This window comes from Macaca thibetana, chromosome 8 (genome assembly GCF_024542745.1).
Source record: "Macaca thibetana thibetana isolate TM-01 chromosome 8, ASM2454274v1, whole genome shotgun sequence".
Lineage (NCBI taxonomy): Eukaryota > Metazoa > Chordata > Mammalia > Primates > Cercopithecidae > Macaca > Macaca thibetana.
In genome coordinates this window covers 22,223,307-22,247,378 of record NC_065585.1, presented here as the reverse complement: position 1 = coordinate 22,247,378, position 24,072 = coordinate 22,223,307, and the positions used below count along the sequence as shown (strand labels likewise).

General features: G+C 48.9%; 1 protein-coding gene across 1 annotated transcript in view; it reads left to right on the top strand.

Moving 5' to 3' along the window:
* Positions 1 to 24,072, top strand: part of ZHX2 (zinc fingers and homeoboxes 2) — a 193,752-nt gene that overhangs the window by 68,332 nt on the left and 101,348 nt on the right. The window contains exon 2 of the mRNA XM_050801522.1: positions 16,400 to 16,462. The gene's annotated coding sequence lies outside the window, so the exon portion shown is untranslated. The remainder of the gene's footprint in view (positions 1 to 16,399; positions 16,463 to 24,072) is intronic.

The following is a 24,072-nucleotide window of genomic DNA, read 5'->3' as shown; positions in this document are numbered from 1 at the left end:
CCCAGCCAGAAATCTCTGCATGTCTCCTGTCAAGTCTGCCTCCCCACGGAGGGGGGTTGAGCCCACTGTCCAGAAGCACTCTACCCTGCCCTCCCCGCCCTGCCTCCTGCCCCAGATGGCCTTCCCTCTACCTGTCACCTTCCAGTCCTCCACCCAGTGACCTTCTCCAACAGGTTTCTCCAATCGGGAGCACCCCGGGCCCTGACGACAGGCACGTGATGTCATTGAGTCAAGGTCCATGGGATGCTGCCTGCCTCAAGGGTGGGTCTTGGCAACAGAGGCCTTGCCTTGTACCTTGTCACTCTCCATCCCTATGTGCCAGGCCCAGTGCCAAGCCCAGACCAGGTGCCCTGAGACACTGTACAGCTGGCTTCTAAAAAACAACAAAGGTGGCCACCAGAACCCACCTTCACACATGGGGGATGTGCTCATGATGACTGTCCCCTTGGGGAACGTGGCCTTTATTCCAAAGCTGGCGCCAGGGCCCAGGGCACCCCAAGTTCCTGGAACTCCTGAGCATACCTCACCACCACCACCTGGCACCACACTCTCCTCTCTGGTGTTGGCCAGTCTCTGCCCTCTGAAGGTGGCTGCAGTCCGCCTGAGGAACCGGGAGTGTGACCTCCCTTCAGAAATACAGTTGAGAGGAGACGGGTCCTCAGCATAGGAGACCCTTAGACGGTAATGAACCGAGCTTTACTCTTTGCCTCATAGTACCACTCTGAAGACGGCTGCAAACATGGCCTTCCAAACTCGTCTTAGATAAGGGCCACATCACTGAGGTAAATAAAGGTAGAAGGTCCGCCGCAGGGAGCTCTTTCAAACAATGGCTCTTCTTTGGCCGGCTCAGTTGAGAGAGCATGTTTACGTTTTGCCCTCAAAATATATTTTGAGGAGTGAATGAGTGAGTGACTATCGCGGTGAAACTGCATCACCTCATAGCCGAAGTGTGGGTTTGAGAGACAGCGTGTGTGTTGTTGCGTCTCTGTGTGTGCGCGCCTGTAAGAGAGAAGGGCCTCCGAACCAGAGATGGTCTCTTTTTCGGAGGCAGCCCCCAGACCGCAACACCTCTTTTCAGTTGTCACTGAAGAAGGCAAAGAAGGCGGCCGGAGTCAGCCACAACGCTCATTCCTTTGCTGCTTCCTCTCCCCCATAGCCTGCAAATTTGTTTCAGCCCAGTGGCTCCCTCCACTGACCTGAATTTAATTATTTTATTCTTTATAAACGGAACAATTTCCCCGTCCCCTATTCTCAGCCCCCCACCACCCCCCACATTAACTGACCGCCCCTCATTAAGGGTTCTGAGAAGTCGGTTTTGTGTGGGAAGACGTTTGGGTGCCATTCACAGGCCTTGTTTGCAGGTCCCACTGTCCATCTTTGTTCAAATAATGAAGATTTGACCAGGCAGGGGGTCAGGGAGGATGTTTTGCCTGGATTCCCAATATTTGCTTTTCATCCAGTAAAATATTTTCCTGGGCATTGGTGGGAGAGGAAATGGACAATCGCCGTTTCTTCAGAGAGCAATTTCTAGTCGGCTGGCAGGGGTTCTGAGGCCGCCAGTGCGCCCTGCCCCTGGCACTCCTCCGATCTCGGTCCTCATGGCCAGGGTAGGGCTGGAGCCAAGAGATTTTCAGCATGGATATCATGGAAAGAAGAGGCTGTTTCAGAATCCAAACTCTACACAGTTCCTGAGTGATTGTGATGAGTGCTGAGGTGCCACTGAAACCTGTTTGCCGAGGCTGCTACCCACCAGGGTCTCTTCACGGCCGTTTGCCTGTGAACTAAAACCGCCGGGTTGGATAGAATTCTCAGCAAAGCCCTGAATCCACTTGGTGGCTACCAAGAAGCATGGGATGGCCAGGCAGGGACCTTTCTGGGTTTTTCAAGGTGGAACAGTGAGAATTGATAGTGGGGTGGGCCTCTGGCCTCCCTCTTGGAGGCCCAAGAGAGCCTGGCACTGTCATTCATCAGCTCTGTACCTTGTGGCTCTGAGTCTCTGTTTGCCTGTTGGAGACGTGAAGTTGATGCTGCCTACCTGCGGGGTGAGTGGCTCTGGAGCTAGACATTACCAGCTCTGCTACTCACTTGCTGTGTGACTTTGGGCAAATTGCTTACCTCTCTGTGCCTGGTTTTCCTCATTGTATTAGTTTCCTGGGGTTGCTGGAACAAATTAGTACAAACTGGGTGGGTTAAAGCAATAGAAATGTATTCTCTCACAGTTCTGGAGGCTGAAAGTTTGGAATCAAGTACATGCAAAACCCTATTCCCTCTGAAGGCTCTAGGGAACATCTTTTTTTGCCTCTTCCAGCCTCGGGTGCTGCTGGCATTCCTTGTAGCTGCATTTCTCCCATTTGTGCCTCTGTCTTCATGTCACCTTCTCCTGTTCTGTCTGTGAGTTTCTCCTCTAGATGTCTCAGGTGGACACTTGCCATTGGATTTAGGGCCTATCAGGATAATCCAAGATGATCTTATCTTGAGATCCTTAACTTAATTACATCTACAAAGATTCTTTTCACATAAGTTCACGTTCACAGGTTCTGAGGACTAGGACATGGACATATCACTAGAGGAACCACAATCAAGCCATTACACTCATCTGTCAAATGAGGATGATATCGGTGCCTACTGTGTTGTGGAGTTTACATGAGCTAATGTGTCTTATGCCCCGCACACAGCAAGTGTTTGTTCTTTTCATAATCTGTACTGAGCCACAATTTCATAATTACCACCATCATCATCACCATCATCATAACCAACTTTCATTGAGAGACTTTCCGAACTTAACACGTCTAAAATTAACTCTTGACTCTTTCCCAGTCTTCAACAGCTCAGTAAATAGTACCTCTGTTAACCCCAATGAACAGGCCAACATCCTGCAAATTATCCACGTTTCTTCTTTTTGTCTCACACTTCATTCCATCCGTAAATCTTGGCTGTTCTGTCTCCAAAACAGATCTCCAACCCAACCACAGCCTCGCAAGATGCCCATGTTGCACCCCCCAGGCGCCCTGCATGTTTTGATGGTTGTGAGTGACGCCCCTGGATTTATATAGGACACACGTGAGCAGCTACTTCAGTGATGCTGCTTCTCACCGCTTCTACCACTGTCCCCCATTCAAGACACCACTACCAGCCGGGCACAGTGGCTCACGCCTGTAATCTCAGCACTTTAGGAGGCCAAGACGGGCAGATCACCTGAGGTCAGGAGTTCGAGACCAGCCTGGCCAACATAGTGAAACCCGTCTCTACTAAAAATACAAAAAAATTAGCCGGGCATGGTGATGCACACCTGTAATCCCAGCTACCCAGGAGGCTGAGGCAGAAGAATCGCCTGAGCCCAGGAGGCAGAGGTTGCAGTGAACTGAGATTGTGCCACTACACTCCAGCCTGGGCAACAAAGTGAGACTCTGTCTCAAAAAAAAAAAGCCAGCACCACCTCCCTCATGAATCATGGCAGTAGCTGTTGGCTGTCCTCTCACCTTCATCTCTTGCCCCCCAACACCCCCTCATCTCCTGCACATACCCATGACTGTCTACTCCCCTTGGAGCTAATTTTTAAAAACATGGATCAGATTTTGTTTCTCCTCTGCCCCAAGCCTCTACTCATTCCCTAATCTCACTCAGAGCAAAAGCCAAGTCCTCCCAGTAGCCCCCGAGGCCCCACATCCTCACTTGCCCCTCTGTCACTCTGCTGTAGCGCCCGGACCTGTGGCTCACTCTGGGACACAGGCCATCAGTCTTGGCATTTGCACTGGCTGTGTTCTCAGCCTAGAACACTCTTTTCCCGGCCGTCATTGTGGTCTTCTCCCTCACTGCGCTAGCTGCTCACATGTTTTGCATGGAACTCCCGGCGTGCCATTCACATGCACCAAACCGTGAAGGATGCCTGTGGGGGTGCGACACGGGGGTCCTGGAAGACTGTGATTCGGTGGGAGATCTATTTTGCAGACAGAATGGCCAAGATTTATGGGTGGAATGAAGTGTGAGAGAAAAAGAAGAAAGGTGGATAATTTGTAGGATGTTGGCCTGTTCATTGGGGTTAACAGAGGTATGATTTACTGAGCTGTGGAAAACTGGGAAAGAGTCAAGAGTTAATTTTAGATGTGTTAAGTTTGGGCAGTCTCTCAATGAAAGTTGGCTACGATGATGGTGATGATGATTGTGGTGATTATGAAGTTGTGGTCCTGCTTAAAAGATACCCCCCTTCAGGAGGCCCTTCCCTCACAATCATAGCTCAAACAGCACTCCATCAACCTCCATCCCTTTATTCTGGTTTTTCTTCAAAGCACTTAGCGCAAGGTCAGATTGTGTGCTTTCCCCACTACACCCAAGCTCCATGAGGTGAAGGACTCTGTTTTGATTCCTTCAGGATCCTCAGTACCTGGCACACGTGAGCCACATCATCAACATTTCCTGGATGAGGGCATTATTATGGGCCGGGAACTGGCTTTGTATGCGTGACCTCGTATCTCCCAGCAGACATATGAGGTCGGTACTGTAATATCCTTATTCGCCCCGGGCTTGGGGGCTCAGAAAGAGTAAATAAATGTTCCCTGGCTACCCAACTAAGTCAGTGTTAGCAGCAGGATCTGAACCAACTCGTCTTACTCCAGAACCCACTCTCTGAATCACCATCTGTCATGAGGCAGAAATGAAAGACTGTAAGTGAAAGACATTTGGAAATGGAAACGCATTGCGTGAAAGTACCAGAAGGACAGCGGCCGTGCTTGCGCGTCTGAGCAGATCCCTCCGAATTGATTTGGTTCTCCTTCCTGTTTAATTTTTTAAATTTTGAGAACTATTTTTGCTGCCTCCTGGATGATACAACTTGAGGTGGTAAGAAAGGTGTCTGCAAAGCGTCGTTCAGTGCCTGTCAGGTTTGATGGCCCGGAATGCTCTAGAAATGGGGCAAACAGGCTGCTTGAATGTGTCCGTTATGCCAAAAACAGATCAGTTTACTTTTCTGCCTTTAATAAACATGGCATACTGATTAGAATAAAATATTTCAGTATGGAGGGTGTGCAGAGAGCCTTCATCTGAGTCAAGATTCATTTATTCCCAGCTCTATCACTAAAATACCTTGCGGCTTTAAATAATAGTGACTCTTATTTCTGAATCCTAGAAGGTGCTAGGTACATTCAAAGTGCTTTACACTTATTAACTCATTTAATTCCCCAAACCACTCTTGGAAGTAAGTACTCTTATTAACACCATGTAATAGTAGTCATCGAGGCACAGAGATACTCAATCACTTAGCCAAAGTTACACAGCTAATCACCGGCAGACCCAGGATGTGAACTCAGGCAGTCTTTCCTGGGGACAGTTCCTAACCACACTGGTTCCCATTTGTGACTCTCAGCTTCTGTATCTGTACATTTCAGGGAATGTACTCTGTCATAGTTTCCAGCTTGAAAAAAATCCATGCTTTTGAGACTGAGAATCTGGTAGGAGTTTTGAGTCATGGGCGTGAATGCAAAAGGAGAGTAAGAGAATGGGACGAGATGGGGCAGAGCTGAAAATATTACAAAGAAGGGCTAAGCTATGCTTCCTTTCTGTCTGGTTCTTGCTTGCATCTTGCCATGCTGTCATTTGCTACTTTTCTTGCCTCAGTGGTTTGTAAAAAATAAGAGCCCCGGGTGCACGTGTCCCCTCATTCACTCTGTGTGGGCAAAGGAAAATGAAGCCCTTATGGTCACCTGGTGTTTTTAACTTTGAAACAGCCTCATATCTCTTACTTAATTCACACAGAAATCCTGTGTGCAGAGCCAAGGACGTGTCCATTTTATAGACAAGGAAATGGAGACAGAGGTTGAGAAAACTGATCTTCCGGTCACATTTACCTCTTCCTGCCTCCTACAAGTGCTTCCTGTGGTTTTTTTTGTGCTTTACTGATTTTAACAAATACAGCCTTTGATCACTCGCAGCTACCTCCCACACTGGTGTCATCACTAGGTGAGTTATAAAGACTCATCATCATGATACTATCCATGATTGGGAGCCTTCTATGTGCCAGGAATTTTTCTGGGGGCTTTTCACATTGTATTTCCTTCTGATCCCACAGCTCCCCTTTGAGATACACAGTGCTATGATGTCCATTGTACAGATGAGGTGAGGTGCTTGAAGCCACATAGCCCCAACCAACACGTGCAGACATCACATAGCTAGGAAGTGTGAATCCAGCATCCAAATGTGTTAGCACAGAGCATCCCCTCCCTGGCTAAAGCCTTCTGGAACTCCCAGTCATGCAAGACAATGTCCAAATTCCTCAGTGTGGTGTGCGTGCACCCCTGCAGCCAATGCCCTACCCCTCGAGCTGGCTCCACCTTCCCTCATTTCAGCCACACTCAGCCAGGCTGCTCCTCTCAACCGCGCCCTCCCTCTGGACCTCACCCCTCCGCTCCCCTCCTTGGAATTCATACTCTCCCACCCCTCTCCGGCTGGTGATTTCTACCCATCCTTCATGGACCAGGCCAAACACCGCCTTCTCCATGCAACCTCCTCCCACCTACCATCTCCTCATGCCCTTTTCCGCACCCCACTGTCAGCCCTCCCAGGGCACCTGCACCACCTTCCAACAGAGTCACAGGCACCTAACACAGCCCATACTCCTTGGGATATTGAACAGTGAGAAGCAGGGAATGCCTGCCCCACCTAAGGGCATCTGATGACTCTTTTTTTTTTTTTAAACACATCACTCCAGCACAACAAAACATCTTTGTGGCATGTATTTGAACCACAGGCCACCAGCCTGAGGCTCCTGGGAGCACCTCAGTGAATGGTGTACTTCTCTACACGGTCAGGCCGAGCCTCCCGGGCCTCTGAGGAGTGGGAGTGACCACTGGACCAGCTGAGGCATGCTGGGTGGCCCTTGGTCTCCCCTCCTCTCACGGCATGCCTGGTGTCTCCTGGACTTCTGATGCAGGGCCACATACCTCTTGAGGAGTGGGAAAAGGGTCTGCACTGTGATGTGGAACCCTGAGTCCTCACCCCACACACTTGGATTCAAAGCCAAGGACTTGTACGAATGCAGCTTTTCTGGCCCTTGTTTCCATCATCTACAACATGATGGGATAAACTGGGAGCGCTCCAAGGTTGCACCCAGTGGAAGGATTCAGGCACTTCCTTTATTTCCTGCCTTGTAGATAGGAGAAACTGAGGCCCAGGAGCAGGGGACTTGCTCAGAGCCAACCTAGTTGGAGGTGGGACTGGAGCTCCCACTCTGGCCATATCTGCAAACCTCCACCTTGCTCCAGTGTCCTGCCTCTTCTCCCCCACCTTCCAGTCCCTTGATGCCTCTTTCCTTCCTTCCGCCCTGCCTGTGCTCCTCACCTGTGGGACATGAAGATCAGCCATGCCAAGAGTTGGTCTTGAATCAGAACCAAGATGGCAACTCCCGAGGCACTGGGCACCTGAGTGAACTCACTGTCATTAAGCAGGCAAGACATCCTCTAGCTACCTCCTGTTTGAATCCTATGCATCTTTCAATCCAGCTCCCATGGCACCTCCAACCAGGCTGCCCTTCCAGGGTACCCCACAAGAGACATCATCTTAATAAGCCCTCCCATCCATTGCACTGTATGGTCCCCCTGTGGGCGTTTTCACTTACTTTTAAGTACTTGTGTGTACATCATAGCTCCTCTGCATGATTTCAAGCTCATTCAAAGCAGTAACCAAATTGCCTCCATTTTCTGATGCCTACCACTAGCCTCCACTTCAACACCTCATACAGTATTCTAAGTGCTGGATACATGTTTGGGGAATAAATGTTATCTTCATTCAGAATAAATGGTCAGGTATATAAGCATCCGTACATTCCAGGGTCAGACTGGGTTGAATCTTAGCTCTGGCCTCTGTGCACCGTGGGACCTTAGTCAAGTTATTTAACACTTTAGTGCCTCTGTTTTCTCACTTGTAAAATAGGGATAATCATAGTGCCTGGCTAACTGGGTGGCTCTGTAGATTAAATGGGCCATGCACGTAAATGACGTGCTTAATAGAGTGGCCAGCATAAAGTCGACTCCATATGTGAAGCTGTAACATTTTGGCAATTCTACATACAAGTTTGTGTGTGATTTTTTGAAAATATATTATACCACCTTGCAGTTCAAGTTTGGCTTTAGCTAGCTGCCAAGCCCTTCCCATCCTTGCATTTTCTGCAACTGCCTCACATAGGCACTGGCCGGGTCAGAGCGTGCCCCTAGGGCAGGGAAGGGAGAGATGGATTCCCAAATCTCTGTCTTAACTGCCCGCCAGTTTGGGGCTCGTGGCCAGATTAAATGCTCTTACTCAATTCATGTGACTTGACAAATTTGGAATGTGTTAGGGAAAGAGAGTTTTTCCAGCTATGAGTCAGTACATTTATGCGCTCACACACACACACACACACATTTTTTTCTTTAAAAAAAGAAGTTTAGCGAGAATCATTTATGAGTATGAAGTAGAAACCTCTGGAAATTTTATTTAGACCCAGAAGGCAAGTAATATTGAAGACATTTAATAAAGGGTTTGAAACAAGATAAAACTGGGAGAAAACACAACTAGCTGCCTCCTCCTTCTGTATTCTCAGCTACCATGTTGTACACAGGAAGATCCAAATTACAGGAGTTTAATCTCATACCTCTTGAATACTCAGATTTTTGCTAAACATGGCCAGGAAATAAGAGATACGTAAAAGCAGGGAAGCCAAACCGGCGTCTCTTAAGCACCTAGATGTACCAGAGAGCCATGAGTGGGGAACATATCCCAAGTTCAAGAGGCTGTATGGGGGGAAAATGAAACAATTTGATTCAGACAGGCTTGGGTTCAAACCACAGCACCTCACTTTCATAATATTATCTAGTCTCCATCATATTCCATTTTATGGATGACAAAACTGAGGCTCAGAGAAGATCAAATATTTTGTTTCTGGACACAAAGCTCTTCTGTGGTAGAAATTGCATTCTAAACTGAGTCTGTCAGTCTCTAACCAAGAATATACTGTCTCCCAATGCTAAAGAAAGTGGTTTCAAATTATTTTTCCTCAGAGTGGAGTTTCCATACCAAGCAGGGAGGCAGACACACCCCTTGTCAAAGACGATGTCTGCAGATCCTAACCAGGCACGGCTTTCTGGGAGACCAGTGTCCTCAGCCACTTTCTGACACTTGCCTTTGCTTCCTGCCTTTTAGGGATTATGAAGAACCTGGTTCCCCCAGGGTGATCTTCTCCTTACTGTTTATTTTAAAGAAGGAAACCACCACCCACCCAGAGGGCTTCTGTTTTCCAGTTCACTCATATCTCTTTTGTGAGGGCTCGCTTTCACAGACTCCCAATCTTAAGGGAGCTGTGTCTTTCTCTCAGAAACAGGAGCCGTAATCAAAGGTGTATTCAGCCCCCTCACACCTGCCAGCAGCCGTGTTGGAGCCAGAGTTCCCTGAGGCCTGGCAGAAGGAGGCGCAGGTCAGGTACCTGGGAGAATTTTTCCCTAAACGAATCAGATCGCCCTATGGTTGCCCTTCTAAAGATCGCGGGGTACCTGGTGGGGCTTCTCAGATTGCTGGGGGATCTGAAAGGGGCCCAGAGTTGAAAAGGACACATCCTTCCATCTTATAAATACTTTTGAGGGCCACCATGTTCCGGGAACCACAGACACAGAATCCAACTCTTCAGCGACTTCCCATCACTCGCAGGTAAAGACAGAACTTCTTGAAAGGGCTCCAAACCCTGGCAAGATCTGGCTCTGCTCTTTCTCTGGCCTTCTCGGCTCCAGCCACTCTGGCAGCTGCCAGTCTCTGGGGTCCACCGTGTCCCTCCCGCCACAGCCCACACGTGCCCTTCGCTGCTCGTTCAGCTTTTCTTCCTCTCCCTGCCTGGTGTGCGCTGCCTGTCCTCCAGGTCTCGCTGCAATCTGCTGTATCCTCCTGTGCCTCTCTATGCAATCTTGCCACATTGCACAGTGCTTCAGTTAGCACAATAATGTCATTGAAGTCTTTATCTCTAGCCTGACTCTAAGGCCAGGGTTCACCTAATCTCCCCATAGCCTGGCCCCTAGTCAAAGCCCCATAAAGAGTTGTTGAAAGAATGAAGAGACATCAGTGAGCAAAATAGACGCTGCCCTTGGCAAGTGACACTGTCACAAACAGAAGAAAAAAAAAAAATGCTGCCCTTCCCAATGCTGGACACATACATCTTCCTAGAGTGTCAGTTGTCAAATTGTACTTGACAACTTGGAGGGAGAAATATTTTGAAACAAATACGGGTCAATTCTAGAGTTGAATTCAGTCTTCTCATAAACGTCCAAGATGTCAAGCTGCGTCTACACACCCCAGGGCAGTTGGGAACACAGGCTCTTCTGTCCTCTTGGGGAATCTCAGTTGAAGTTAGGTTGTGGCTGGAGAAAGAGATGGCCCAGTTTTCCACAACTCCAGTTACATAGCCAGTGTTGAAGAGGCATTGTGGGGAAGAAATGGAATGATGATTCAGTCAGGCCTGAGTTCAAACCTCCATGTTGAATTTTCTACTCTTATGACTCTGGGCAACATTTTTAATCTCGCAGGTTCAGGTTTACCATCTGTAGAATGGGTACGCGAATGCCTGCACTTCACAGTTGCTGTGAAAAAGGGAGATAAGGCTTAAGACCCAGCCCAGAGCCTCCTGGCACAGAGCATGTGCTCCGGAAGTGGTAGCTATTACGTGAGCAATTTTGCAGATGAGCAAATGACATATGCATTTTATTCCATATGACCAGCATTTTCTGCCCTTCTGAATGAAAGGCTATTGTTAGGGACCAAGGTGAAATATTGCCTGGAACAAAGACAGGTCACTGAAGACTGTACTTCCGGCTTGTGGAGTGAGGGCCAAGCTTGGGCTCCACAGAAGTCGCTTATAGCTTTCCACCCTTTTTGAGCTTGACCTTGCTCTTATTTCCGGTCTGGTATGGCTCCAGCCAGGGCTGGCTTCTCCCTCCCGTATGCTCCCTGGCTGCATTCATGCCTTTCCCTCAGTTTGATGCTATCACCTTAGGACATCATGGCCTTTTTACTAGACCTGGAGCTTCTTACTCATCTGCTAAATGTTTGCTGAATAAGAAGTGGAATGGGATAAACTTCGTAAGAGGGAATGACCCTCGGGGAGGGCACTTCTCTTCCACAGGCCGTTAAAGTCGTTTCCCTGGTTCTCCCCCTTCTGGTGCCTGGCAGTCCAACAGGCTCAAACTAGGCCAAAAGGGAATATGTGGGGACTCATGGGGAAAATGCCACTGGCTTCTTTGTCCTTATTGTGATTTTCTCTATATGACCAGTAATTTCTGGCAAAAGGAGTCCTGAGCCAGGAAGGTTGGAAACGTGTGTGCACGTGGAGCTCGGAGGGCACTAAAAAGCCCTATGATTCAGGTTAATTCATTTTTTTTTTCCTTTTCTTTTTTTTTTTGAGACAGAATCTCACTCGGTCAGCTAGGCTGGAGTGCAGTGGTACAATCTCAGCTCACTGCAGCCTTCGTCTCCCAGGCTCAAGCAATTCTCCTGCCTCAGCCTCCTGAGTAGCTGGGATTACAGGTGTGTGCCACCACGCCCGGCTGTTTTTTTTTTTTTTTTTTTTTTTTTTTTTGAGACAGAGTCTCACTCCATTGCCTGGGCTGGAGTACAGTGGTGCAACCTCGGCTCACTGCAAGCTCCGCCTCCTGGGTTCACGCCATTCTCCTGCCTCAGCTTCCCGAGTAGCTGGGACTTACAGGTGCTTGCCACTGTGCCTAGCTAATTTTTTTTTATTTTTTTTATTTTTTAGTAGAGATGGGGTTTCACCATGTTGGCCAGGCTGGTCTCAAACTCCTGACCTCAGGTAATCTGCCTGCCTCGGTCTCCCAAAGTGCTGGGATTACAGGCGTGAGCCACCGTGCCCAGCCCAATTCAGGTTAACTCCTAATGAGAGCCGCTGCCTTCCAAGTGCAGGAACCGTAAGCTCCACTCGGCATGCACTGTGGCCTTGGATTCCCCTCCACAACCCAAGGAGCCAGCTCTGGTTAGAGTCCTGCCCAGCTGAGAAGGAAACCAAGGTCCCGGAAGAGAACTGATTGGCATAAGGACACAGAACACGTGTGTGAGAAGTGGGACCAGACTCGGCCCTGCAAGACTAGCGCTCCTTCCACCATGCTGCTTAGGATCTAGTGGGGTCTAGTGGGGTGATGGTGCAGCACTGGGCTCAAGGATAAAGGGAGAAAACAGAACTGATTAAGTGGGAGTCCCCAGCTCTGAGAATAATTCACTGTGCAGCCCCAGCCAAGTCACTCTGCTCCGTGTACTCCAGTTTCTGCCTAGTCAAGGATAATAACAGGTATTGTCAATAACAAGAACAGCTAACACCTGCTCACACTCTTCTAAGCCCTTTATATGTATCACCTCCCTCAATCCTGCAGGGGAAGGTGTCGTTAATTAATTAGGGGAAGAGTGAGGCAGATCATTTGAGAGAGGGACTAGCATGGCTAGCTATGTGGCTGTGGAGCATGATGGGTTCAAGAAAGGAGAAGCTGCCAGTGAGCCAGGAACACAGTGGGGGGATGGGGGAGGGGAGGGAAGTGGGGAGAGATGAGCAGGCGCCAGCCTCGCAGGGCTGCAGAAGCCGTGGGGTGGGGAGCATGATCTTTGTCCTGACACAGGTGAGGAGTCTGTTAGCTGCCCCTGTCTTACACCCCTTCTTTATACATTGTACCTTCTCCCACTCGGTCTGTTATTTGTCTTTCTCCTTTTTTATGCCACGAGTTTCTTAACAGTAGGGACCGGGTTTTATTTATGTCTATCTGGTGCATAGCACAGAATCAGATATATATGGATACCCAATGAATTATTGTTAGTTAGATATTTAATATACTCAATACTAAATATTAACATGTTCAATGTTTAATAGCTATATATAATATATTTAAGTTCTATATTGACATTAGTACCTGTATCAGTCCATTTTCACACTGCTATAAAGAACTGCCTAAGACTGAGTCATTTATAAAGGAAGAAGGTTTAATTGGCTCACAGTTCAGCATGGCTGGGGAGGCCTCAGGAAGTTTACAATCATGGTGGAAGGGGAAGCAAGGCACCATCTTCACAAGGCGGCAGGAAGGAGAAGCGCCGAGCGAAGGGGGAAGAGCTCTTTATAAAACCATCAGATCTCGTGAGAACTCACTCACTATCATGAGAACAGCTTGGGGAAAACCACCCCCATGATTCAATTACCTCCACCTGGTCTCTCCCTTGACACATGGGGATTGTGGAGATTACAATTCAAGATGAGATTTGGGTGGGGACAGAAAGCCTAACCATATCGGTACCTATAATGTAACTTGCATTATGCAAGCATTTCTGCTACTAAATGATATATGCATTTCTGTAAATCCTTGCATTCTGAAAAATTCAAAAATCACAGAGATTTGGGAGATAATAAGGGTGTAGCGCACGACTCAGTTCATGCAGCTCTGTAACAAACCACAATCCTAGTGATGATTATAGCACAGTTAAAATGACGTGCTAAATTTTGAATTAAAAATACATTAGTAACTTTAGGACCTGAGTAACCATAGGGCTATATTTTACAAACCAAAAGGGGAACTTAAAGGCAAGTGGCTAGAGAAGGTTTGAGGCAACCGAGTTATGGAGGCAGGAGCGGACAGATCTTCATCGGAAGTTACAGGTGTAAGAGCAGTTGCAGGCTTTCCTAAAATATATCAGAGAGGGCCGGACACGGTGGCTCATGCCTGTAATTCCAGTACTTTGGGAGGCTGAGGCAAGCGGATCATGAAGTCGGAGATGGAGACCATCCTGGTCAACATGGTGAAACCCCATCTCTCTAAAAATACAAAAATTAGCCGGGCATGGCAGTGCATGCCTGTAGTACTAGCTACTCGGGAGGCTGAGGCAGGAGAATTGCTTGAACCTGGGAGGCGGAGGTTGCAGTAAGCCAAGATTGCGCCACTGCACTACAGCCTGGAGACAGAGCGAGACTTCGTCTCAAAAAAAAAAAAAAAAAAAAAAAAAACTATCAGACAGGAGTGGTCTAACATGGCCTTTGCACAAATATAAGGGAGAAGTGAGCAATAAACTCTTCTAAGACAGCACATGGCCACACTGAGCCAAGAGGAAGAACATGGAGTGAGCGGGTGTCATGGATAGCATGGAGTCATCTATGGCTTACTACACTCAGCTGTGTCAGGGATCTTTGCATCCAGATGCTGTTACTTGGTGATGCAAAACATGAATGTGCTGGGAACATTTGCCTAAGAGCTAGTACTACTTCCACATTTTATGGACATCATTCCACTGTGTATCTTAACTTAGCTGAACTGTCTTATGGAAGTAAGTGCAGTAGAACGAATGATGTCTAATATAACACATGACTCATTAAGTCGATAATGCCAGCTGTCTAGTTTACATTGAAAAAAGTACTGGTCCTGCACCCTGCATGGGTTGTGGACTGTTTTCCTCTCGGTCTGTGAATCTATTTGGTAAATTCACCTTACAAACAGAGCATGGAGCAAGAGCATATGGAGTTGGGAGACGCTAATTTAGAGTATCATACATCTACACTGTGATGGCCCCCTCCTCATAAGGAGCAGCTAGACTACACTGGTTGTACCTCCGGACTCAGAGTCAGAGGATAGGCACCCCAGCCTGTCTGATAACTGTGTGACCTCAGGAAAGTCAGTTAACCTCTCTGTTTTCCCAACTGCAAAATAGGGCTAGTGACATGCCCCTTAAAAAGTAAGGAGCTGATTCGCTGGTGGATAAAAAGCTCTTTCTAAGCTATGAAGGATTCTGGAGAGTATTGTTCTCGCAGGTCAGTGCCTGGAATGCTCAGGTTAGCTTATCTCCTGGGGTGCCTCCTCCCGCCGAATGGTTAGTTCTAAAGGGCAGTGGACAAAAGCCCTCAACTTCTTGGAATCAAAGTAAATTAATCACTGGGATTAACTGCAGAAGCTTGAATTCCCCTGCAGGAAGGAGGCCCAGAACTTTCAGCTGGGGAATTTTGCTGGCCTTTGACAAAACTGAGGAGGAGGGAAGCCTGTGGCCAGTATTCACTGTCTCCTTCCCTGAGTGCTCTGCCCGATACCCCGAGGCCACCACTCACCTCCAGGACTCCAGTCACCCAACACCGGTGGCTAGGACCCCTCCCTTAGCCACTCCCACAAAGCCAGGTCTGACTACTCCTTCCCCCAGATAGTGCAGTGGAAAGGAACACAGGCTCTGGAACCATATGAACGTGGCTTTGGATTAGCCCGACCACTCACCAGGTCCACAGTCATGGAGGCCAAGTTGTCACTTTTGGAGCTGGTTTCCCCACGTGGAGAATGGGCTGCAACTTCTTTCCTTCCATGATTAAGAGAATGATACACCAGCACTTTGCAGACTTTAACCTGCCCAGGAGTCACCTGAAGGTCTTGTTAAAATGCAGGCTGCTCTCAGACCACAGGGCTTGGTGGGGCCTGGGACTCTGCGTGTGCAGCAAGCTCCCAGCCAGTGCGATTGCACGGTTGAATAGCAATACCCCAGATCAGGTGTGTGAGGGACCTGGCGCATGGTAAGTACTCAGTCAACAGAATCTGCCACCTGAAAGTTTTCTTTCCCCCAGCCAAAAGGTTCTCCTTTGAAAACAGGAATGGAAGGAAAGATAAAGCTCTGCCCACCTCAGAATTCTCAGGGAAACAAGAAAAAACAAGTTTGGCTTTCAAGACGGGCTGGGTGTGGGGAGTGAGAATGGTGTGCCCTCCGCGGCAGCTCCCTGGCTCAGTGGCTGCTCCGTGCACATGTGGTGGCCTCTGCCCTGTGTGCTTAAACCTCTAGGGCTCAGGCCCCAACTTGCCGTGCTGTGAACACATCCTCAGAACCGGGCACATGCCTTTTTCTTCCAGCTACAGCTCTCCCGAGGAATTTTCAAAGCACACGGGGTTCGCTTGGCAGGAGTCTCCCAGGATATAAATACGCTTTGGGGGCTTTTGTTTTAAGGACTGCAGTATCTTTTCGACTTGAGGCCTGAGCACAGAGCTTTCCCCCTTCGCCCTCACCAAAATGCAACCATGAAGGGCCGCTGCCAGGAAGACTCAAGGAGGCTCTGAGTGAGGTTAAAGAGAGGCCTCCCGCACCCCTTCACCCGCCGATTTTGCCTTTCACTTCGCTCTTCTAGAAAGCCTGCTTCTCCACAAGCTGCTGACTCATCCAGGGCTGGGGTCTTTTTTTTCTTTTTTTCTTTTTTTCTTTCTCAGAATCACCACAAAGCCCAGAGATTTTGAGGTTGGTTTAATGAGCGGCTCAGTCCTCACCATTTCCTTTTCATTCATCTTCCCCACCTCCATCCCAGTCCCCCATTGACTCCATCCTGCTGGAAAAGAGATGGACACCCAATTGCTCTGCCCTGCTTTTGATAGTGAGTTTCTGTCCCCTGTAGGTCTGGACGTACCGACTGCTCTTGGAGTAAAAAGATTCCCAGGATGTGAGCAACACGGGACCGGTGAGTACTGTCGCGTTTGGCAGTCGTGGGGCCTAGGCTGGATTTCAACAAGGGGAAGGAGAGGAGGGATGGGAGGGGCAGGGGCAGCTGAGCTCTGGCAGCTCTGAGACTGTATTTCCATGCACATGTACCTGGAAACAGCACAGAGCCGAGAATCTAGGTGTGAGTCCCTTGGAATCCACTGGGTTCCTGCCAGTCCCTCCCCAGGAGCGCTGGAGCCTGCAGGTAGCTGGGCTGTCCTCCCTCTGCTCTGATGACGGCAGCCCAAACTCACCATCCAGAGGGCGTGTGCTCAGAAGTGTTTCCAGCAAACCTCTAGCCAGGGCTAGGGAAATAGTCTTAGGACAGAGAGGGAGCTACCTGGCTCACACCAGCTGGGAAACCATGGCCCTGAAGAGACAGTGCTAAAGTGAGGCAGGAAAGCCACCTTTGCACATTTGAAGGACTGTCATGAGCAGGACAGAGGTGGGCAGCTGTTGACTCCACCTAAGGAAACATTCCTAACAGAAGAGCTATGCGAGAGTGCAATAGGAAACCTGGGGAGTAGAGTGAGTTCCCTGTCGCTGGCAGAATTCAAGCAGAGGCTGGAGAAATGTCTGTGGGACATGTCAAAGGGGAAAGTGCAATGTTTACAGACCCTGTTCCCTGGTGATCAAGACTGCTGTGAGGGACAGGCAGTGGGAGGAGGGAGAGGGTGTAAGGAAAGTCTGAATGAGGGAAGCTTTTGAACTCGTGCCTGCAAATGCTCAGTACTGCCTCCGTTTTAGGTGCAGGTTCTGCTATAAAACTGTTTGGAAGCCACCAGATGAGATGACCCTCGGGTCTCTCCTCCGTTGTTGCCCATTGGCTGGCTGTACCTGAGCTAATGCCAGACAACGCACATATCATAGGCATGAGCCCAAACACCTGCTGTATGTGGTGTGGGGGCAACTCTCAAAGCATGATGACAGTGTTGCGGGAGCCTCTCTCATGCCCGACCACCAGAAGAGTTACTGGCTAGTCATACCATCAAGGGACTCGGCCCAAGATCCAGACCACATAGACAAGAGGAAAAGGCACGGGGGAACAGGTGGCAAGACCCACCCACCCCCTACTCCCCAGGGCCCCAGAGAAGGCAAAAGTGGGTGTGGCCCAGGCAGGTGGCTTGGCCTCACCTGGAACCATGGGCCCTTGGGCAGGGGCAATACCACATGCTCCAGTGGCCAAAACCTGGCCCACTGAGCATGAGAAAAATTGCACTCCAGACACAAATGGGGAAGTTACGCAGAGGGACACCCATTGCGCTTGGGAGGGTCTGAATAATGAGCACGCGGGTTCCTTTGTGCTTTGTAACTGGGTCTTCTTCCCCTGGGGTCTGGGTCAGCTGCAACAGTAAATATTTATCAAGGGCCCCAGAGGGCAGGGCTCTGTGGGAGGCCAGAGATGGTGTTTTTCTTTAAGAAACTGACAGCCTGGATGAGAATCGAGTTTGACAGTGGTTGTGCACAGGCTGTATATTCAGCTGATCTCTGTTTGCTGTCGGGGGGCTGGGGAAAGGAGGGAGAGGAGAGGACTGAACTGTGACTTGGCACGTTCTTGGCAAGTCTTTAAGCAGGAGTTGAGTTTTAAGGACAGGTGCTGTGTGCTTGCATTCACAGAACCTGGCATGTAGTAGGTGCTCAGTAAATGACCGTCAAATATAGTGATGAGGAGGCGGCCCAAGGAGGCGATGTCTGTGGTTCAGAGCATGGCCCCTGGAGTCAGAATGCCAGGTTCCCATCCCAGCCCTTCCACTAGCTGTGGGGCCTCATGCGTCAGTCTCCTCCGAAGATGGGGATAGTGATAGTTCCTACCTCACAGAGTGGTTGGGAGGATTTAATGAGTTAATTCACATGAAGCTGTCAGGCTGTCATGCTGGGACATAATAAGTCTCAATAAATATTAGTCCTTATTCTTATTCTAGACGTGAACCCAGGTTAAGGCCCAATAATGGGACAGGAAAAAGCAGTGTAGGTTGGAGGACAGAGCACTGGGCTGGGAGTCAGAAGCCCTGGCATAGCTGCAGGGCAGGGTCGAGGAAGCAATCCCTCCCGGTTAGTACATCCTCTAAGCTGGAGATGCTGTGGAAGGCTGTCAGGGTGGCACTGTTTTTCCTCCTGGCTCCCTCTGGTCCCTCCTGGTTGAAAGCAGAGGCGGCTCTGCTATTTATTCCTAGCTGTGGGCCTCCTGGAGAGTGGTGTGACCTCTCAGAACACCGCTTTTTCCCAATGAATGGGGACACCCTTACTATCCTTCTTCCCTCCGAGAAGTAGTCGTGAAGACTGAGAAACACCAGCACAAAAGAAAGATTCCATTGATACAGATGGAGAATCATTTAAGATCCCAGCTTGGGTAGTGTGGTCTCAAGTCCCACAGTTCCCTGTTCCTTCCCCAGTGAGGTCTGGCTGTCTCCATGGCTGGAAGACAAACAGCGTGTCGCCAGATTCCCATAGTGATGATTCACTTTGCAAAAGGCACTCCCCACCACCCCAGGATTTGGAGCATATTTCAGATAAAAATTGCATTCGCCTGAAACACTTGTCAGGGTTACGTTTCTTACGTGAGTGGTAGACCTGGAGTTACAGAATGAGCTTGCTTAGTGGCCTGCCTTTGGCTCCCTCACCCCATCTTACCCAGACCCTAGTGGATAGCAGGATTGTAATGTAAGCCAAAATTGTATATGAACAAACACAGCCCCTGAGACTAGAGGATCTAAAACTATTCTAGATTCCTTTGCCCATCAACCCCCCTGACATCTGCCAGGTGGCCACAGCCTCACTTCCAACTTGGGTGGGAAGACGGATGGCATGAGGGGATCAATTGGTCATGGCTGCCAGGGGCACTATGCTGAGAAGTGTGTCGAGGCATATCCAGGAAAGAGTATGCTGCAGTGGATTACTGATGTCTGCTGAGGAGGCAAGAAGAATGATAGCATTCCTGCCACTTTTTGGCATCCCCAGACAAAACAATTTATTTTTTATTTTTGAGATTGAGTCTCACTCTGCCACCCAGGCTGGAGTGCGGTGGCACGATCTCAGCTCACTGCAACCTCCACCTCCTGGGCTTAAACAATTCTCCTGCCTCAGCTTCCCAAGTAGGTGGGATTACAGGTGCCTGCCACTATGCCTAGCTACTTTTTTTTTTTTTTTTTGTATTTTTAGTAGAGACAGGGTTTCACCATGTTGGCCAGGTTGGTCTCCAACCCCTGGACCTCAAGTGATCCGTCCACCTCAGCCTCCCAAGGTGCTGAGGTTACAGGCATGAGCCATCGCACCCAGCCCCTAGACAAAACTATTTCTAAGTCTACCTTCCTGCCTCATACTTTGTGGTATTATATCAGCAACCTTATTTTATATCAGAGGGACAAGGTGTAGGCAAACCTCATTAATCTGAACCACTTTGGGAGCAACCCAAGTGAGTGAAAAATCTTCAGCCCAGGGTGTTTCCTGCAGGCAGGTGAGCCTTCTTACCTTTCAGTCCACAGACTTAGCTCAGCCTAGCTAACCAACTGGTGCTAATGCAGGAGCCACAGAACCTGTGCTTAGCAGGTCTGACGACATGGCTGAATGCACCTGACCTGTACTTTTAGGCCACTTACTGTCTTTGCATGCTGAGGAATTAATACAACTGAAACTCTAACAAAAACAGTGTGTTTTTTGAAGTAGAAAATCATTCAATGGGCAGCTTTGCTTCTATTTCAAATTGCCAGGGAATATGAATTAGAGAAACTTTGTACTAGCTGGGAATAAGCTGTTTTTCCAGAGTTATATGCAGAAAATGAGACAAAATAGTCCAGAACGAGGTTTCCCCTGAGTTTCCCGATCTGTAAAATGGGGGAAATAATACATCTCACAGGGTTATTTGGGAGAGTAGATGAGATAAAATGAGGAAGAGACGTAGCATGCAACCTCGCTCACAAAAGATCGTCAAGAAACGCTGTTTCTTTTCCCCCGTACCACCTCCCATCTATCTTCACACTGAAAGCATAGCTTTTTTTCTTGCAATATGTTCAAGAAATGATGTTACAGATAGATTTTTTTAAAATAGCATCATACTTTTCAAATGACTCCTGTTAGTTTTTCAGAGGCTCTTCCTTTTTATTGCTGATGATCCTTCAATGGGAAATGTCCACTGAATTCTTCACCTTGAGTTCCTCTGCTCTAGTCTTCAGGGTAGAATAGCTCCAAGGGTCCTGACATGCATGTGGATGAATGTCTTTGTAACATGATTGAGCCTTTTAGAGGGTTTTTGTAGTAGAGACTGAGTCATACGGTGATTTGGCTATTCCACATCTTTCCTTCAACACAGCAAGTGTCCACACCTGAATTCCACTTCCATTGTTGGGAGAGGCAGGACAAGAAGGGTGACCTAATGCCAGACTGACACCAACCATGTGTCAGGAGGATAGGCTTTACTTGTTAATAACGGGTAGTAAGTTTGCGATGAAAATCTTTCATCGTTAGTCTCTGAGAATCTTCAGGAGAAAGATTAAGTTTCCACTTAAAAAAAAAAAATCAAGGCTGGGCACAGTGGCTCACACCTGCAATCTCAGCACTTTGGGAGGCTGAGGCGGGAAGATCGCCTGAGCCTAAGAGTTCGAGACCAGCCTGGGCAGCATAGGGAGATCCTGTCTCTACAAAATATGCTTTAAAAATTATCCAAACATGGCGGGGCCCGCCTGTGGTCCCAGCTACTCAGGAGGCTGAGGCAGGAGGATCGCATGAAACCAAAAGATCAAGGTTGCCGTGAGCTACAGTCACACCATGGCACTTCAGCCTGGGCAACAGAGTGAGACCCTATATTGAAAAACAGAAAAATCAAGACTAATGAAATTTATGTGAAGCAGGGAGAGGGACCTGCATGGCTGGAGGAGCAGCAGCCCTGATCACAGAAGCTGAGACTCATTAGGACTCCTGGGTTACTGACTGAGAGCTGGGGCTCTAAGGCAGACAACAGACAAGTGCACCTTTATTCAGCCCCCAGTCCTCTCTGGCCTGCAACCTGGTGAGCTGGGCTGCTCGACCCTCCTCTTCTCTCTTGTCCTCTCCCCTGAGGCCTAGAGCCGAACTTCTCCTCAGCCTCTGCTCTGCCCTTACCTGAGGAGCCCCCTGCCTCCTTCCCAGGAGAAGGGATGGCCAATAGTCTTCCAAGGCTCCATGGGCAGGGCAGAAGGAGGAATGTAACCCCATCCCGCCCTCCCATTCTCCGTAGTGTGGCCGCCCTGTGGTGTATCCCTCTCCTCATCCTTTTTTGTTTTTTGAGATGAAGTTTCACTCTTGTCAGCCAGGCTGGAGTGCAGTGCCGTGATCTCGGCTCACTGCAACCTCTGCCTCCTGGGTTCAAACGATTCTCCTGCCTCAGCTTTCCAAGTGCCTCTTTTCATTCTTATCCACCCTCAGACTCTTCCCTCCTGAGGCTGGAGCTGGGGGACACCATGGGGCTGGAGAGAAGACCTTGAGATGAGAGTGTGTGGCCAACATAGGCTCCCTCAGGGAGCTGTCACCCGGAGGCCCAGGCAGGGGCATGAGAACTCCGTGCAGATCCCACAGCCTCCTCTGAGGCTCTGGTCTCCTCTCTGAGCATCCGTGGATCTTACAGTCAACACATCCAATGTGAGGCAATATTGCAGAGCCATCGAGAGAGTGCACTTTGGAGCCAGACTGGCTCCTCGGTTAGAATCTCAGCTCCACCTTTGCTAGTCCTGTGATTCTGGATGAGTTATCTAACTTCCATGTGCTGTGCCTTCCTCATCTATAAACCGGATTCCCTCATGGGGTACTTATGATGACTAAATGAGTCTGTGGAAGGTGCTTGGGGTAGTGTCCACCACAGAGTAAAAGTGTTAATAAAAACAAAATTAATAAGTAAATGAACATAGAAGTCAGTATGTCATTGATCACTGGATTGACCTCAGCAAGATGGTAAGTTTCCTACCCACAGAATTGAAATCTTCATTCTGCCTTTGGGTTCAGGGAGGCTTTCAATTAGACCCTGAAGAAGGGGAAACCTGGGCAGAGGGGGCAGAGGTAGACAAAGCTTGGACATTTGGAGGCTTTGGGGAGTCTGAGGTTGCTGGAGCACATGACAGTTGAGATGGGCAAGGTCAATGAGACAGACTGCAGAGGCCCTCAGGTGCCGTGCTCAGGATGGAGCTGTTTGCAGGAAGCAATGAGTGGCTTTCAGAGGTTTTTAACCAAGGGAGTGATATGATGCAAGCTTGGGCTTAGAAAGGTGAGCTGGGGCTAGGCGCAGTAGCTCACGCCTGTAATCCCAGCACTTTGGGAGGCCAAGGTGGGTGGATCATCTGAGGTCAGGAGTTCAAGACCAGCCTGGCCAACATGGTGAAACCCCATCTCCACTAAAAATTTTTAAAAAAATAAAAATAAAAATTAGCTGGGCATGGTGACAGGTGCCTGTAATCCCAGCTACTTGAGAGGCTGAGACATGAGAATTGCTTGAACTCAGGAAGCGGAGATTGCAGCAAGCCTAGATTGTACCACTGCACTCCAGCCTGGGTGACAGCGCGAGACTCTGTAAGAAACAGAGAGAGAGAGAGAGAGAGAGAGAAAGAAAGAAACAGAGAAAAGAGAAAGAGAGAGAAAGAGAGAAAGAGAGAGCTGGCCAGAGTGCATATGACATTGCAGGTAGGAGAGGTCAAAGACAAGGAAGCAGTGAGGAGGTGGTGGCTGTTCTGATGGCCCCAGAGAGAGAGAGTGACCCTCTCAACTGAGCCAGTCACAGAAGAAATGGAGTGGGGAACTCACTTCAGAGCACCAATTCAGAGAAAGAATGGACTGGATGTGAAGATAGAAAGTAAGAAAGGGCAGGTCCAGAGTGAGCCTCAGGTTCCTGGCTTGAGAATCTAAGAGACTGATCTTGTTAACCAAGTAGTGGACAAATGCAGAAAAAGTGGCAGATGGTGTCGAAGGCTCTGGGAGCATTGCATTTGATGAACTGGTCGAGCGGCAGGACGGGGAGCAGCATGGAGTAGCAGTTAAGCAGGTAGGCTCAGGAGTCCGCGTGGCTTCAGTTCACATCCTGGCCCAGCCAAGCACTAGCTGTGTAACCTTGGAGAGATCGTTTAACTCTCGTGAGCCCCAGTTTCCTTATCTGCATAATGAGGATTGTGTAGTCATTTTTACCTACCTGAGAAGGCTTTTAGGATCGGCACATGTACAGTGTTAAGAACTATGTCTGGTACAGAGGGAGCGCTCCTAAGTGTGAGTTTCCATTACATTAGTATAGCATTGAAACTGATTTTAGGATTAGTGTTTATCATCCTAGAGATGTCCAACATAGGCCTGGAGCACAGAAACAAGCTCGGGAAGGGATAGATATATTGGGAGTCAAAGTACATACAGGCTGGTGATTGCCAACCTATAGGTGTGTTCCTAAGGAGGAAGAAATGAACATCACCCAGGTTCTTTTCAAAGCGTATCATCCTACCCAACTGTGCTACAGCCCCGACCCTGGCCCCCGCAGCCCTGCTGTCCTATGAAAAAATCAGCATAGGCAGGTATCACCATTACCAAAGGGTACGTGCTGTATCCTTCAGGTCTGTGGGTGAAGAAAAAAGGTGCACAGACAGCTGA